This window comes from Schistocerca serialis, chromosome 2, assembly GCF_023864345.2.
Source record: "Schistocerca serialis cubense isolate TAMUIC-IGC-003099 chromosome 2, iqSchSeri2.2, whole genome shotgun sequence".
NCBI lineage: Eukaryota > Metazoa > Arthropoda > Insecta > Orthoptera > Acrididae > Schistocerca > Schistocerca serialis.
Window position 1 is genome coordinate 475,148,925 of NC_064639.1, and position 1,845 is coordinate 475,150,769.

Genomic DNA, 1,845 nt, shown 5'->3' on the forward strand with positions numbered 1-1,845 from the left:
GATGTGTTGGGTAGTGTCTCTAGTATAACCCCAGTTAGCATCACGTCGCTCTTCTCATTTCTGAGCTCGCAGTGAGTGCGTAAAGATGTCTAGAAAATAGTGTCTGCCGCCAAGTACGAGGGCCTGGTGAGAAATTTCGCCTGAAGCTATGCAGCTAACATTACATAACTGTCGTGCTGTTTCTTCTTCAAGACAATTCTCAGCCGCATTCTGCAGGGGCAATGAAGATGCTCCTGCATCGTTTTCAAATGGAAATGTGAGATTACCCACAATACAGTCCGCAATTATCTCCCCCTGAGTTTCATCTCTGGTCACATGAACCGCTGTCTTTGAAGACAACATTTTGACACAGACAACGAGGTGTAGGCCAGCGTGGAGAATTGGCGGAAAGCACTGGCGGCTGCCTTCTATGATGAGGCTATTGAAAAGTTGGTACAACGCTATGACAAAAGTCTAAGTCAGAACGGCGACTACGTAGAGAAGTAGCTGAAAGGTGTAGCTAATTGTTACAAGTAAAACATTTCTGATGTTCACTGTGGTTTCAATTTGGCAATCAATCGGAGCTTACTTTCTGAACAGGCCTCGTATATTTCGTGAAGGATAAAGTTTCTGAAGATTTAAAGTACGTCTGCATTTTTATATATTCTTTATTCCATCATCACTTCTTCCGACCAGTTAGCAAACGTGATCTACTACGTTGACGTGCTGAAAAGTAATGGCTCCGAAGTCGACTTTTCCGCTTTCGATGACGCGGGTTGCAACCGTCGGCTCCTAGAGGACTCCGAAATTGTAACGTGTAATATGGCGGTGTGTAACGTAACTATGTCGCTGTACTGCGAAACCCTCAGAAAAATGAAAGCACGAGTTCTAAGAGTTCGTCCACACACGGAGCAACCTCTCCTTCAGCATGACAATGGCAGAACCCACACGAGCGCTGCGACGTCTGCAAAAGCCGACGACTTTGGTTCACTGTCATGGATCACCCTCCATACACGTCCAATTTGGCCCCATCCAATTTTCATCTGTTTGCAAAACTTAAAAGCCGCTATCGACGACGACACTTTGATAGTGATCAATAGCTGCACGCGGAAGTGAGGTTGTGGCTCCGTCAACAGTGTCAAACACTCTACAGTGACGATATCGGCGAACTTGTTTCTCACTGGGAGAATGTGTTAGTCGCCAGGGTGACTGCGTTGGAAAATAAATACAGGGTGACATTTATTGAACTATGTGAAATAAAATCGTCATACCTTCTGAACGGTTAGGACATTCAAACTAAACGGTTGGCGGTGGGGCACGATGAGAATTAGTACGGTTTGTTTTAGTGACAAAGCACACTTTTATATGGATGGGTTCGTCAATAAGCAAAACTGGCGCATTTGGGGGGACTGAGAATCCGCTTTTCGCGATAGAGAAATCGCTTCACCCTCAGTGGGTGATTGTGGTCTGCTGTGTCCAGTCCGGCTGGGGTGGCCGAGCGGTTCTAGGCGCTACAGTCTGGAACTGAGCGACCGCTATGGTCGCAGATTCGAATCCTGCCTCGGGCATGGATGTGTGTGATGTCGTTAGGTTAGTTAGATTTAAGTAGTTCTAAGTTCTAGGGGACTGATGACCTTAGACGTTAAGTCCCATAGTGCTCAGAGCCATTTGAACCATTTGCAGTGTCCAGTAACGGAACAATCGGTCCGATACTCCTTGATGGGACGGTGACTACCGAAAGATACGTGAAGGTTTTGGAAGACGATAGCATCCCCATTATGCAAAGTGACCCTGATTTCGGCAAGATGTGGTTCATACAAGACGGAGCTGGTCTCCATCGAAGCAGGAGAGTGTTTGATGTTCTGG